General features: G+C 38.7%; 1 long non-coding RNA gene across 1 annotated transcript in view; it reads left to right on the forward strand.

The window, feature by feature from the left end:
- Nucleotides 1–13,734, forward strand: part of LOC137757429 (uncharacterized) — a 310,561-nt gene extending 296,827 nt beyond the window's left edge. The window contains exon 4 of the long non-coding RNA XR_011072339.1: nt 12,790–13,734. This is a non-coding gene — a long non-coding RNA (uncharacterized lncRNA). The remainder of the gene's footprint in view (nt 1–12,789) is intronic.
- Nucleotides 13,735–16,350: the final 2,616 nt, after the last annotated feature.

Below are 16,350 nucleotides of genomic sequence, written 5' to 3' on the forward strand. Positions count from 1 at the left end.
CTGTACTGGGCACTATGATGAACACTTTACGTGCATTTTCTCTATTGATCCTTACAATTATAAACACGGACGAGCCTCATTTAAGTTGAAGAAACTGAGACAAAAACCAGAAATTTTCCAGTCACATGGTTAGTCTAGATGGATTAATAGCTGAGTCCAGAGGAATTAATTCCTTATTGTGTCAAGCTACTTGTTTTCTCCTTGGCTATCCTTGGCATCTTCCTTTTTATTCCTGAAAGGTGAACCAGTGCCTCTCCTGTCTCAGTCTGTTTTGGCTGCTATAACAAAATACCATGGACTTATAAACAACAGGAATTTATTTCTCACAGTCCTGGAGGCTGGAAGTGTGAGGTCAGGAAGCCAGCCAGCATGATTGGGTGAGGGCCCTCTTCTGGGAAGCAGACTTCTTATTGTCATATAATGGAAGGGGCCAGGGATCTCTCTGGAGCCTCATTCATAAGGCACTAATCCCATTCATGACGGCTCCACCTTCATGATTTTCAGCACCTCCCAAAGGTCCCAACTCCCAACATCATCACCTTTAGGGGCTAGGATTTCAACATATGAATTTTGTGGGCACTCAGACATTCAGACCATAGCACGTCTCATCCTTCCTTGCACTGGTAGCCTTAGTCTTTCAGGCTACAGAACTCTTGAAGTTCAAAGAATAGTACTTAAGTTCTAACAAGTGCCATGAAAACAGATATGACCCAATTCTTTAAGCTTCAGAGAGAATTAGTCCAAATTTCATTACAAAGTTCTTTAATTTTTTTCTGAGGATCCTGGGAGTGAGGCTGTTTTATTTATCTATTGCAGCATAATAAATTTTCCCAAAATTAGTGGCTTAAAACAATAATAATTATTGATTATTTCCCAGACTTTCTTTGAGTCAGTTAGGACACGGTGGAGATGGCCTGACTCTGCTGCACAATGTCTGGACTCTATGCTGGAAAATGGGAAGATTGAGAACAGGAATCATCAGGCTTGTATGCCCACAGTTTTAAGAGTTGATGCTTGCTGGTTGCTTAGCTGAGGCTGTTGGTCAGAATATACCCACACATGGCCTTTCCATGGTGCACGAGCTTCCTTCCAAAATGGTAGTGTGGTTCTAAGGGAGACCCCCTGTGAGAAAGCAAGAGCCAGATGGAAGCCATATTGCCTTTTTGGACCTAGCCTCAGAAGTCATGCGGCATTCCTTCCCCCGTGTTCTAGTGGGTGAGGCATTTATAAGGATCTACCAGGTTCAAGGAGAAGGAACACAGACTCCATTTCTTGATGGATATGTATTAACCTCACATTGTAAAAAGAGCATGAGGGATGAGGTATATGTTGGTGTGGACTTCTTTGCAAAGTAACTCGCAACAGGAAGCAAGAATGAGAAATGTAAAAATTTTCCAAGTCACTGATGACCCTTAGCTCCTGCTTTTACTGAGTTAGTTCCACTAATAAATTGTCTGTTTTTTATGTCCTCTCTCTGTTCTCTACCACATACAATAAGACTTGAAATCAAGCCTGCTTCCATAATTTACACACACAAAGAAATACACTCCCTACCAAATAAACACTCACAAGCAAAAACACTCATTAAAGTATTTTCTGTGAAGCAGACTTGACTGAGGCTTGCAGCAATGGATGGTATTTACATTGCAGCCAAACAACTTAAAATAGAATATTGGAAAACCCTAATATGAAAAGCCCTCTGGATCCTTTCCTATGTTCCAGGGCTCTCCTCCCTGGTTTCCTCTGTTTTCTTCTCTATCCCTTCTCTCTCAGGAGTAATAACTTTAAATGCCTTCCATTTTCTTATAAAAATTAATTCACATTAGCTCCGCTGAATCTGCATACCCTATACTCAGCACATAGACTCTCTCTTGTGTACAAAGACCCACTAGTGTATTCTGCTAAACCACACAGGCCATCTAAATCTAAGCCTCACCCTTGCTCCCTCCTCCACCTCTTTCTGCAAAAGGAAAAGCGAAGAGATTTAGTCCTTCATTTGTATGAATTATTCCCTGTTTCCACCCCGAGCTTCTCCATGGAAAAGGCAGAAGTTGCTACATTCATTTGTGGTTTTAAATAACATTTTCCCCCTCTGCATTGCACTAGCGTGCATTGAATTGCAGCCAGCACTATCCACTTAAGTTTTCCATCTCTAATTTCCAGAACATTCAGGGAAAGTTTCAGCCTCAGACTTTATGAATATGCTTCAGAACAGATCTTCTGAGGCAGAAATCACCATTCAATCAAGAGAGAGCCTCCAAGTCCCCATTTATAATGAAACCAAATAGGTAAACTCCACTTTTGTCCTCTCTCCTATAGCACAATTCTGGGTTTGCTTGGGTTCCCTTTCCAAAGTCTATCCTTTGATCTTAGGAACTTTTAGAATTAGATTGACTCAGGAGAGGAAATATCTAAATACGATGGAGATGCTCTCTGACTAGTTCCTAAATAGCCAGATTCTGGAAGAACATTGCTTCCCATATGGCAACTATAATACAAATTCCAACTATTTTCTCCATAGTCATGTCCTCACTACTCCCATAACCCTCTTCTTAGCAAATCCACCCAAACCCTCTCCTCTCCATTCCCACAGCCCTGCTGAGAGGGAGTGCACCACATGATTCCACACACTTGCCTACAGAGAAATGGATTATGGTGGACGACTGGCTCAAACTCATCCAATCACATGGTTTTCCTAGGACAATGGGATAGGACTAAAGGATAGTAGCTAACATAGTCTGAGCAAAGCAGAGCAAACCTCTCAGCAACAACGGGGCACAAAGCAGATGCTGACAAATTTGACATGGATGCAAACCATTTGGCTTCCAGAACTGGAGAAAGAAATCTAGTTCCCCAAAGCCATCTAGTTCCTGCTTCCACCCCCTTGAGGGTTCTGACTCTTCCTCTCGCCCCTGGGTTGGCTGAGATATCCCCAAAATGAAACAATAAGCTGACCCTTATTGCTTCAATCACTTTGTAACCAAGCAAACAGATTATTCTACACGGAATATGAGAAAGAAAATGGAGAGATATTTTTATTTTCATTAATTTACTTACCTACTGTCTTCTGGGCATATATATTGTAAGTAGTGAAGAATTATAAATCAAGGAGTTTCAATAAAGTATGGTTGATGTTCCTCTCTGGTACTCTAGGACTGTTAAAAGGATAGAACATACTTTAATACTGAATGAAATATCATTGTGAACTTATCCTAGGTAATCAAAGAAATTTCTCAAGAAATGGTATGCTACTGAAGTATCTCTAAAGATATTTTGCATGAACTAACCCTTAGACAGTGAACTTTATTTAAGGAGGCTCCATAGCAGGGCTTTGCAAGATGCTAAAGAATATGCTACTCGACAGTTTTCTCAAGAAATCTCTATCAGCTCCTTAGGGTGAGCAACACAGCAAAAACAAACAAGCAAACAAATAAAAACAACCTTGTAAAGCATTTCTGAGAAATGTGTGCCCATTTCAAGAAATGGAGTCAAATGCATTAGTAAATTAAGAAATGTAATGGATTTGGGGAAAGCCTAAGTCACAATTGGAGTTGGACTCTGTATGAAGCTGCATGTATAATTCTTTATGTAAGGAATTCCTACCTCTGACTGACAATGGGCCATGTAACGCGCAAACAGGACATGGTTCAGAGGAAAGGAAGTAGGCTCTACACTCACTAACTGTTAAGCAAGCTATTTAAGCTCACTGAGCCTGTTTCCTCATTTGTAACATGAGAATAACAGCATTATTTACTTCAGGGGGATATTGTGAGGGTTTAACAATACAGTGCACGTAAAGCACTTGGCACATGCGTTGATGTGCTCAATAAATCTCATAATACTTGTATAGTAGTTGTTATCTTCATGATTACAACTCTATCTGGAAATTCTGGTGCAATTTTCCTGGTATACGGAGAGCCTGATGTGCTGGCTGGAGACTGGCAAGCAACTTGCCTCTCCTCACCCAGACCACTCAGTTTCTGATGTGTGTTTGTATGTGTGTGTGTATGTGCTTGCACACACGCTAAATTGATCCGTGCTAAATCCTGTAGTTTCTGCCATCAGGCTTCAGTTTCTTTGGCTTTCTTTAGCTTGCTTTATTCATGGGCAAAACAGAAAAACTGTTTTGATATTTTGCTGTCTAACCTTTAAAATTACCCACAAAACAATCATATTCCTGGACCTCCCTTAGGCTATTTGTCTCAGTTATCAGCCTCTCACGTGAGCCCTCACACAGGCAATCAGATGACAATTAGACTAGATGGGAAAAAGTGACCCAACCAGCTAGCAGAATATTTTTGGAGCCTTGCCATACTTTAACTATGTCCCTGACAGTTTTGGAACTTTGACAGTCTTAAATCATGCACCTTGCCCTCAATATGTTTACTTTTTCTTTTTTAGATTACTCAAAGTAATACAGTCAGCAGTTTTGGACTTAAAAACCGAGGTTAAAACATTTTTTGTTGCTAAATACCACTAGCATACATGTTTTGGTTAATGTGCAACTATAGTGAAGCATCATTTCATTTATTCCTGAGTGTCCCGCCTCTCTTACACTCCCACTTTCCCATTTAAAGAAAAATGTGTGCGTGTTTACATCACATAGTACACAATTCGAATTGTATAATAGGTCATACAATTAAAAGTGAGCTACACCGTTCCCTCTCAGAGGCAATCACTGTTAGTTTCTTGTGATAAACATATACTTAAGCACACAAAATGTAGCATACATAGATATTCTCAGCTAAATTTCCTGGAGAGAATTAATCTCTCAAACCCTAAGGCATCAGTTGTATGTGATAAATTAACTTTTCTCCGTGGCATCAGGATGGGTATTATGTACCATTCTTGGGAGAATTGAAGAAATAATTACAAATAATTTTCTGTGTGCTGTGGTTCAGATGAGGAACTCTAGTTGAGAAATGCTTTCACTTAACAATCTAGCTTGCAGATTATATACATGGATACATGTAGAGCTGCTGCCTTCCTCCTACACATCCTCCTACTCATCCTCATCCATTTCCATGTTCTTCCTCTTTTACTTTTTTTTACTGAGGTATAACATAAATTGGAAAGTGTGTAAAGTGTGTCAATCTTAAGTATATAGCATGAAGAGTTTTGTATATGTGTACACCCATGTAAACACCATTCAGATCATGATATAGAGCATTTTCATCACTTTAAAATGTTCCTCATGCCCCCAGAATCAACCTCTAGTCTCATGTCAGTCACTACAATTAGTTCTGCCTGTTTTGAAACTTCATATAAATGAAACCGTATTTGTATTTTCCTTCTTTCCTTCAACACATCAGAGAGATTTTCCATGTTGTTGTGTATATCAGCTATTATTTTTATTTCCCAGTATTATTCCATTTTATGAATAGATTCGCCAATTGATGGACATCTGGATTGTTTCCAGTTTGGGGACATTTTGAATAAACCTGCTAGGGACAGACTTACACATGTCTTTTGGTGGCTACAGGCACTCATTTCTCTTGGGGATATACCTGGGAGAAGACTGGGTCATAAGGTAGCCCTATGTTTAGCTTTAGTAAACATTACCAAACAGTTTTCCAAAGTGGTTGTTCCAACTTTATTCATTCTTTTTAACAGATGAATAGTGTTATATGATTTTTCCATGATGTTTTTAAACTAGCCCACTCTTAATAGAAATATAAGTTGTTTCCAAACATTTGCTATTACCAAATGTGTTTCAAATATTGTACTTTTACATAAATCATTTTTACAAATACAAGTTTATCTATAGGAAAAAGTGTAAGAGGTGAATTTGCTGGATTCAAGGATTTGCGCATTTTTAATTTTAGTAAATATGAACAAATTGTCTCCAAAGTGTTTCAGCTAGTCGATATACCTACTGGCAATATTGGACACTGTCTCACCTCATACTCCAGACACAGTATATCATAAAATGTTTTGAACTTCTCTGTCCAACAGGTATAAATTATATTTATTTGTGGTTTTAATTTGAATGTCTCTTATGATAAGTGATATTGAGTATCTTTTATAAGCTTAAAAAGCATTAGTATTTCCTCGTCTGTGACTTCTTTTAAAATATACTTTACCAATTATTCTTTGGGGTTGTTGGTCTTTTATTGATTTAGGGGAGCTCTCTTTACATTAAAGAAATTGGTCCGTTCTCTGTGACATGATTTGCAAATATTCTCCCCCAGCTTGTTGCTTGTCTACTACCTCTGTTAATAATTGAAAGAGTAATTTGAAATATCCTTTACATCAGGTTTCTAAAGCATATTTTACAAAGCTTTAGTCTGCCCTTTCTTCCGCCACCCACAAGATGGGTCTTGATATTATTAGTGAGTAAAAAGTTTATTCTCATGTATGCTCTAAATGCATTCTCTGAATTATTAGAAATAATCTTGCCCTAATGCACACTCCAGAGAATTGAAAGTAAGCCTGCTTATAAAAAAGCAATTGGCAGACACACAGAACATGAGTATGGCTGCTAGCTTAACAATTTTCTCAAGAAAGCAAAAGACAAGTTGCATTCTTAGTAAGATTCTGTGTTAGGGTTATTTGTTCAGCTTTGAAAAGTGTTTATGTGTGGTAATCAGATGCCTCATGCTTCCCTAGGGCAGTCCACAAGTCAGAGAGAGATTGGCAGGCACGGCACACTGTTCCCAAATCCTTGGTCAACTTGGAGCATCTCATAAAATGCCCTCAAAATGAGGCGTATTCTAAATAGCGATATCACTGAGATGCTTAAAACAATTAGTCTCATTCTTCAGGATGATTTCTCCTCACGCACTGACCTCTTCCATTAAAATCATAGTGTTATAACCTAACATTCAGTCACTTTCTTCTCCATTAGATTCTTTGCGGCCAAGTACCGCTTATTATTTGTATCAGCTTCCTATTGCCTCCATAACAAGCTGTCACACATTTAGCAATTAAAACAACACCCATTTTTAAAAATCTCATAGTTCTGCAGGTTAAAAGCCCAGGTCACCATAGCTTGGCTGAATCCTCTGCTTAGTGTTGTAAGACAGAAATCAGGGGGTCAGCAAGGCTGTGTTTTTTTCCGGAGGCTCTGGAGGTGAATCAGTTTCCAAGCTCGTTCAGGTGGCTGGCAGAATTCAGTTCCTTGAGACTGTAGAGCTGAGGCTCCTGTTTCCTTGCTGGCTGTCAGCCAGGAGCTTCTCTCAGCTCCTTAAGGCCACCTGCCTTCCTGTTTTATTGCCCCCGCACACCGCTCGGTTTTCAAACCCTCACCACAGCACTGGCTCATTCTCACATTTGGAATCTCTCTGAATTCCCCCTTCTGTGACATCTTGCTGCAGCTAAAAGAGGTTCTCTGCTTTTAAAGGCCTATGTGACTAGGTGGACACAACTGGATAATCTAAAATCATCTTCCCTTTTAAGGTCTGTAACTTTAATTATGTCTGCAAAGTCCCTTTTGCCACGTAAGATCACATATTCAGAGATTTTGGGGGTAGGACACAGGCATCTTTGGGAGGCCATTAAGATGCCTACTGTACCTATTATTATTTTTTTCTTCCTCTCTCCCTCCTTCCCTCTTTATTTCTCTTTTTCCTCCTCTTTCTTCTTTATTCACAGCATCTAGCACAATGCTGAGTTTGTAATGTAAGGAGAATGAACATTGATGAGTTGAATGATCTTTTTAGACTTCTTCATCTTGAGGCTTTAGTCTAAATTCTCAGAATGTATGTTTAATCCAGAATTTGTCGGGTGGTTTATGAACCGTCAGAAGATCAGAGTAGAAAAAACACAAGGGGCTTCTCATCACCTTTCTCCTGCAACCTCGGATGAAGGGCCTGTCTGGTCCAAGAGTGTGGCTTTGTGTTTCTTAGTCTGAGGAAACACTTGGGGTTGTCCTAAGCACCTCAGGGCTGCTGTGCCATGCAGGGCTCTGGGGACAGAACAGGTAAAACTCTGTGATGACACAAGCCAAATTTGGACTCGCCGGGGTTTTTAGAAAAACAGAGAAGAATATTAGGCACTCGATAGAAGGCAATCTGTTTTGGAACAAAGAAATACTGTGGTAGAGGAAGAACTTTATATCACTGTAACCTTATCTTTGGTTCTGGGCTCTTCTTGGCAGAAAGCAGAGACATCTTTGCATGAGAATTTTGATCACAATCTACCCAGAGGCAACTGAGAAAGACAAATTCTCACCGTTCCCCAGCAAATTTCACTGAAGATAAATCCTTATGGTTAAATATTCTCCGTGGAATAAACATCTCCAAATTTCTTGAGCAAAGAGATTTTGACTAATACTTTAGCTCCGACTGCTTGGTTTGAGTGAAATAAAAGCACTATATCATTATTGGTTTTTTGCAATGGTCAAGGACTAATTAGTTACCTTCAAATACTATTTATTATATTTGTTTTAGAGAGTTAGATATTTACTAGAGTTTTTATGTATGTTTACAACTCAGTCTCCCCTTAGGCTGCACCTTCCTTGAGCAAAGGATTCATCTTTAATCCAAGGACATAGTACAGTGTTGGGCATATAATAGTTCCCTAATTTTTAAAAAATAAAGGCTCAGAGAATCAAATGAAAGTTATTTGCACTGTAACTTGCACAGTTGGATCTGTTGGATCCCTCAACCAGAGACATATGGATGATGTATAAACATAATTAATAGTTGAAAGAAAATGTGTTTATGTGCAGTAAAATTCTGGAATTATCAATACTATGTTGACTTTAGTTGAATACAGATAAACATGGAACCTAAAATAGATCATCTGAATATCATTACTCTGCTACTGAAGAGAAACTAAGCAGCAGTAACCATTAGTAACAAGATAACATTACCTAATCCAAAACTGCCATGCTATGAAACTCAACATCATTTGTATTATACCTCCATGATTAATAATATGTAATAAGAAAGATTCATGAAAAGAAACATTTCAGGAAAATAACATCTTTCAAGTTGAGTCAAAAGTTATTCCAGTTACGTTCTTCATGGGAAACAAAGCAACCCCCTACTCAGAGGGTATGATTATTAGTTCCCATAAAGAACCAGAGACATCCGTGTCAGTGTTTAGTGAGAAGCTGGATGAGATGACTTGGTTTTGCAGCTCTCAGGCCTTACGCCTGTTCCTTTATGTGGGACCAGACTAAGTATGCTCACCAAGTGCATAAAGAAGTTCTCCCAAACCAAATGATGATTTGCTTATGGCAGCTGAACTTCCAGACTTTCAGAAACTAGAATATTTCTTAGGTAGAAATGAGATTGCCCTTTAAAATAAAGCTTTGCATATTAATGATGGACATCTCAGAATCATTTCTAAAATTTAGTGAAACAAGCACTGACAAAAATGACAAAGGAAGAGTATTTCAAAACTACTGAAAAATTTAAAAAAAAAAACCTTCCATCCTGTCATTTCTGATTGCTTATCAGGAATGCAAAAGTGAGGAAGTGAGCAAATAGAGTGTGACTGAGATAATAATTTTACAAATCATCACAGTTTGAGGGCAACTAAAGAATTTCATTTAAACAGAAGACCACACTTATAGATTTTCATACAATAATTCCATTCTAAGCTTTAAAGTCAAAGGATTTTAGAGTGTTAGAACTGGAAGGGATTTGGAGAAATTTCCAGTCCTCTTCCATTGTCTTATAGATCATGGAATTCCAGTAAGTCAATTTCCTCTAAAACTTTTTCTAATTACATTTTCTTATAGTGGCATTTGTAACAACCTATAAACTAAGCTATTTTAACAGCTGATATATATTTTTAAATCATTCTGTAATCACGATTCTTTTGCTTCAGTTTTTTAGCTAAAACTGTGGTCATGAAGAATGTTCTTAGGGATTTTGATATAATTTTTGGTTTATATTAGAAGGATAGGGAAATACTAAATTTTGATGGCACAATAAAATCCTGCCTCTAAATTTTCTATTGGATGTGTAATATATATGGAATATATACATGTTCAATTGTTTTATATATATAAATATGTACATATTACATATACACATAAAAGAATATGAAGCATCTGGTCAGACAGTCCTGCTTTCAAATGCTATCTCTGTCATTTAGTAACTGTGTGTGATCTCAGGCAATTATTTACTCAGTAATCCCAGATCTGTTAAAATGAGTTTTAAAATGCCTAACTCAAAGAATTTTGTGAAGTTTAAGGGGGATTATGCAGGTGAATGTGCCTAACACAATACCTCTCAAAACATATCAGCTCAGGGCTTCCTTGGTGGCGCAGTGGTTAAGAATCTGCCTGCCAATGCAGGGGACACGGCTTTGAACCCTGGTCCGGGAAGATCCCACATGCAGCGGAGCAACTAAGCCCGCACACCACAACTACTGAGCCTGCGCTCTAGAGCCCGTGAGCCACAGCTATTGAGCCCACGTGCTGCAACTACTGAAGCCCACGCTCCTAGAGCCTGTGCTCTGCAACAGGAGAAGCCACCGCAATGAGAAGCCCGTGCACCGCAACAAAGAGTAGCCCCCGCTCGCCGCAACTAGAGAAAGCCCGTGCGTAGCAACCAAGACCCAACGCAGCCAAAAATAAAATAAATAAATAAATTTTTAAAAATGTTTTTAAAACCCATATCAGCTCAATAGCTTCTTCTTTCATTCCTTCCTTCCACCAGCACTCATCTGTCTTTACCTACTACTTAAACTCATTCTGCATCATTTCATTATTTCTAAATGAAGTATTAGTACTATTCTCCTAATAGCTGTAGGAAAAAATTTTTTTAACTTTAACATGGATGAGAAAAATAAATGTAAACACTTTTGTTCTTTAGGTGAAAATAGAATTTTCGATATTGAACGTTTCTTTCCTGGGAGAAAAAAAGGTTCCACGCATGAGCTTTGGAAAATACTTTGAAAGTACTCATTCAAATCACGATGTAGCGCTTTTTTCTCTTGCTTGCCCAGGGAGAGGGAATAATTGGGAATAATTTGTTATTTTTCCTTCCTGAAGTCTAGTCAAGTTAGCATCAACTTCATTTCAGCTTTGGCACTAAATCAAACTTGAGCTTGATGTGGTTAAGGATTAAGAAAAATAATTTTAACACCTCAAATGAATTCTAAAGCTAAGAGCTGCCTTTACAGCCTAAAGAGAGAAACTATAGTTTGCTTTTATAATCCTCCACAAGTTCTGTGCATATTTGAAGTTGAATATTGATAATTTATTAAACATTTAGTAAAACTTCATTATCTTGAACCATTTGACCACTTAAAACTCTATTTTTGAAGAAAAACTTGTTCTTTTATACTTATACATTAAGCAGATATTTTATCTACTTAGTGCCAGGTTTTATGTCAGACATCAGGGATCCAAAAATCAAAAGTAATCCCAAAGTCTGGTGATAAGACAAGCAGACACAATGAAGTCTTACAATACAACATAACACATCCTAAACTAGAAGAATGCTACCTTTCTGATCTCATCCTTGGTACTCTTTTCTCTTCCTCATTACACTCTAGTCACATTATCTCAATCACACTTTTCCTATCCTTGAACACCCCCACTGATTCATGCCTCAGTACCTTTGTACTTGCTTTCCCCCGCCTCTGATAGGGATGCTTATCCCCCATATCTTTCAATTGCTGGCTCCATCTCATTATTCAGGTCTTAGCTCAAGTGTCATCTCAAATAGGCCATCCCTGAATACCCCTTCCCTCATCTTGCCCCGGGTCAATCTTTGCCACATCATTTAAAAAAATTCTTCATCTAAAAATGCCTTGCTTACTAATTTTTTACTTGTATCTTGAATATGTGATTGTAATTGTAGAATTAAGTTCCATTAAGATAGTGCCTGGATCTATCGTGTTCATGGCTCTATCTCCAGTGCCTAGCCCTTTGCCTTGCACACAGTAAGCAGATGCTCAATAAATATTTGTTGAATTGAATGAATGGTGCCATGAGGAGTAACTGGGGCCATCAGGAAAACTTCACACAGAGGGTAATGCTGAACTTGAGGCTTGAAGGACCATATTTGAGATATGGGATTAACACCCAAACTGGGGACTGTTTAGAAGGATTTAAGGAAGGTTTCCACCATATGTGAATGAGTGTGTGGAAGTGTGACCATTTGCATAAACAGAGAACAGAAGATGGTCCCTTACTTCCAAGGGAGATGATAACTTCAGTTTTGGGTAAGGTGAGTTTATGATGCCTGTGAGTCATTCAGGTAGGGACGTGTCATGGACACTTAGACAAAGGGAAAAAGATCTGTCTTGGAGACAGAGATTTCCACTACTTTTTTACCTTGTAAAGCCACTCAGGAGAGTTGCCAGTGAACTACTCCTAAGCATAGATCATTCAGGGACTGCTTTAATAATTTTTTTTTTTTGTAATTTGCAGCACATTTTGTGAAAATTACTGAAAATGTGCTGAAGCCAGACTTTGAAACATAAAGCTAGACTTTGAAACATAAAGCTAAACTTTAAAAACTTAAATTTTGTTTATCTCATTAATTTATCTCATAAAATCTTCCTTCATATATGTCCCCAAAATACACCTCTGTCTAATCTCAGTTTAGCCTAGCTCAAGTTGAAGCACTGACTGCATGGATTCCATTTATATGTCACCAATTTAGGCTTTGTTCATGTGTGTCCTTAAATCCCTGGGGTGGAGGAGAAGTTAAAGTAAATTGCAACTTATGAAAATTGGACAAAAAGAACTCAGGACATTTTAAACTGCAAAACTATAAAAGGTAAATTCGTTGACAGAAGGAACAAAGAAGGTTCTGAACTTAGCAACCAATGAAAAATTACCATTCATATGATTTACGACAGAAATTTTCTCTTGTCCAGCTCTTCCAGGGAAAAAGCTCTCACCAACCCCTTTCCTGGGCCTTCAGCTGTTCTCTCCCACCAGAACCGGAAGGACACCCGACTCCCTGGAGGAGAAATCAATGGGCTGCTAATTTGAACTTGAAGTTGTGAAGAGGAAGCAACAGAACACCAGGGAGGATGAAAAGAGGGGGAGTGCGGGAGGCAAAGGGCTAAGAATGCCTAGTAGACAATGGAAGGGAGGGAGACTCAAGGAGAGAGGCTTTCAGATGTCCATCCCAGGTGGACTCAGTGTGTAGGAGGCAACTGAAGATGCATAATGGAGAACCACCTTGCACCACCCTCTGCACTTGTGATCTTGATTGTCTAAACCTAAGAATTTTCTCTCTACTAAGGAGCAGTGTTTAACCCTTTCAACTTTTCAGGGCATAGTTAAGGGATTATAGCTGGATTCTTTAAGGCTCTGATCTTTTGGTGCAAAATGAGGCAAACCCATGCAAATGAAGACCTGGCAGTTTTTCTTGGACTCTTGTGATTTCAGCTTCTTAATGTGCACATTCTCAGAATTCTCAGGAAAGTCTCATGGGACTTTCCAATCACAGAGTCAAATTCTCACTGTTTTATTATGATGCCTTTGAGAATCAACAAAAATAAAACTTCACCCTGTCTTAAAAAATGCTTAGGACACCTTTTTCAACTCTAGAAAGATGTTTAATTTAGGGCCAACGCCAAAAACACACAACTCCAAAACTAAGATGAACCTGAGGTTATGAAATCTGTGCCCTTTTAAAAGGAACCGTAAGGATAGGTATGTAAATGAATGTATGTTTGTGGTGCGTGGGGCGGGGAAGAGAACCTTAGGTTTTCAGTTCTGTTTTCTGACAATACGTCATTACCAGTATTTGGTGGAGTAACTGGCACATGGTGTCATTCAAAACCATTTGTGAAATAAATGAATCACTTCAAAGAGTCTCAAGTTTACAAATTGTCCTGCCTGCAGAACCATCTCTTTTCTGTAAATTGCCAGAATTTATGGGGTAGAAGACGGAAGATGAGTCGGTGAAAAGGTCAAAGAAGCCAGAGAGTAAAGGCTAAGAAATTAAGGGGAGTCAAGGAGTGAAGGACTAACCAGTGTCCATTGGATCTGGGAATTTCTAGGCCTCAGGGCACAGCAGTGTGGGTACAACAGCATGATGATTAAGAGACAGGATTCTGGAGTCAGACTTCCTGAGTTCAAGTCCCAGCTCCACTCTTTACATGGTATTAAGTAATTGGGTGGCTTTCTTTTCACCTCAGTTTTCCGTCTGTGAAATGAGGATACAGATGTAACAGAATTGATACAAGGACTCTATAAGCTAACTTTCAGCCCAGGAGGAATTCTTGTTTCTTTTCTTTCTTTTTTTTTTTTTTAATACATTTATTTATTTTATTTATTTACTTTTGGCTGGGTTGGGTCTCCGTTGCTGCACGCAGGCTTTCTCTAGTTGTGGCAAGTGGGGGGCTACTCTTCATTGTGGTGCGCAGGCTTCTCATTGCGGTGGCTTCTCTTGTTGTGGAGCATGGGCTCTAGACGTGCGGGCTTCAGTAGTTGTGGCACATGGGCTCAGTAGTTGTGGCTCGCGGGCTCTAGAGTGCAGGCTCAGTAGTTGTGGCGCACGGGCTTAGTTGCTCCGCGGCATGTGGGATCTTCCCGGACCAGGGATTGAACCCGTGTTCCCTGCATTGGCAGGCGGATTCTTAACCACTGCGCCACCAGGGAAGTCCCGGAATGCTTGTTTCAAATGCTATTTTCTGGGGACTTGAGGGCTTTTGGTGAAAAGTAATGCAGTCTAGTCATGGTTTAGATAGTCCAATCAGTGTTACTAGCTAGAGTTGTGATCCTAAGTGACTTCTTTCCATTTTTTTGCCTTTTTCCTCATTTGTTAAATAGGAATAATAAAATCTGTTTCTTGAAGCTTATGAGATATATATATATTGGAAGATTTTTACAAGATAAAAGAAAGTACAGCAAAAATATGTGAAAGTATTATTATTTTTAAATTCAAACACTTTGATCATTCTTTGCATGTGTATTCCCATGAATTCCAGGGAACTACAACATTTGATGTCTGAAGTGTCTGGCAAGGGTTTACCTTCTTGAGTATCTCCACAAGGAGAGGAAGTAAATCACTCCAATTTTTTAAAAGAAGAACTTCATACTAAAGGCAAAGAGCCTTCTGGCTTCCAATCAGCTGTTTCTCCCTTTGGTCAGCCTCCTCCTTCCATCTCCATTCTCCACTAAGTGGTCAGATGAGAAGGGTGATGAGGTGAGGAAAGTACCTAATGAGGGTTCCCCAAACTATAACCCTGGGTATCTCAGGTTCTATTGAATCCTGAAGTCTGAGGATGACAAATCCCACTGTAAGGGGACAGAACTTGGCTCAGCTGTCAAGGTGCTTGAGTTAATTTCAAAAATAGATTTAGTATGTATAGAATTTTGTTTTAACCATGGCACAGTATCAAGGGATATTTAAATCTGGAGACTTTTTTTGTTACTCCATGTCTTGAATAAGGTGAGCACTACCTTCATATAATAAAATGGTGTACGTTCTGTCAGCTTCTTAGAGCATGTTTCTGCATTTTCCCAGTGTTATGGAGAATATCCATTGATTACTTTAATCAGTTTTTAAAAATTCACAATTTCCCCTTCTTCTTTGTTAAGACCAATTAGCTAACACACACACACACACACACAAACATACATGGGCACACACACACTGGGACTTTTAAATTCCTTATACTTGTTTTGGAACAGCATTTACCACTCGTATTATTTTTAAAGTTTTGCACCACCATTCAGATAAGTTTTAAGGCAAGCAGAAGGCTAATTTTAAAATACGTTTCATATGGGTCTGTTTTGCATAGTAGGATAATCTGAATAAATCTTCCTTTGAGACATTCCTTCCATTTATCTCTTTGTTTCTACAACAGCAAGCTTGTTCTTCACCTACAGGAGGGCTAACTTGACTTTTCCAGGGACTTTCAATTATTTCTAGATGCTGGGCAAAATACAAGCCTGAGATCACCATGATTTTCAAAAGTTCCTCATCTCTTACATTTGTCCTTTATCTTTCAAATGCTATGTTCATCATTATGTTTGATAGAGTGACGTAAGTTGGAAGTTATCCTATATTCACTTTTATGTTCAGATTTCACAGTTTGCTAAATATAAACCTATTTTTCCTCCTTTCATTGCCAATGTCCCCAACATCAATGGCTCAGTTCTTGATGTTTTGTGTTACTTCCTGAGACTTACTGAATTCTCAGATATGAAGACACTTTTCTGAACATATTCTCAGTGTGGGTTTCTCAGTGGTGGAGTGGAGAATCCTCATCTGTGCTGCCTTCAGCAGCTGTGTAAATACAGCTGGAAACTTGCAAGTGGACAGCGTTGATTGTAAATTGGTTTCCTTATGTGTTTTGGAATGCTGTTCTGAGAACCATGAACCCTGAATTTCAGATGAGTTTCCATCGCTACAACTTTCATATACATATTTAATATTACTTTCTGGGTTTGGACAAAGCCTTGCCCTTAGTGGACAT

The sequence above is a fragment of the Eschrichtius robustus genome, chromosome 2 (genome assembly GCF_028021215.1).
Source record: "Eschrichtius robustus isolate mEscRob2 chromosome 2, mEscRob2.pri, whole genome shotgun sequence".
In the NCBI taxonomy this organism is placed as follows: Eukaryota; Metazoa; Chordata; class Mammalia; order Artiodactyla; family Eschrichtiidae; genus Eschrichtius; species Eschrichtius robustus.